Raw genomic sequence first — 206 nt, 5'->3', positions numbered from 1 at the left:
GGGGGGGGGGGGGGGGTAATTCTACATATTGGGGGTTGGGTTTGGGGGGGGTGACATTCAGGAAAATAAAATAAAAAATTAGAGGATAAACTAAAATAGCTGTCAGGGGAGGGTGAATCATGCCAATTAGGAGTGCAATTATCTATTTTTACCTCCCTTCTGCAGTTCTTCAGCATCTGAATATAACTTCAGATTTGACAGTGGGT

This window comes from Kryptolebias marmoratus, linkage group LG10, assembly GCF_001649575.2.
Source record: "Kryptolebias marmoratus isolate JLee-2015 linkage group LG10, ASM164957v2, whole genome shotgun sequence".
NCBI lineage: Eukaryota > Metazoa > Chordata > Actinopteri > Cyprinodontiformes > Rivulidae > Kryptolebias > Kryptolebias marmoratus.
This window is presented reverse-complemented; position numbering follows the sequence as displayed.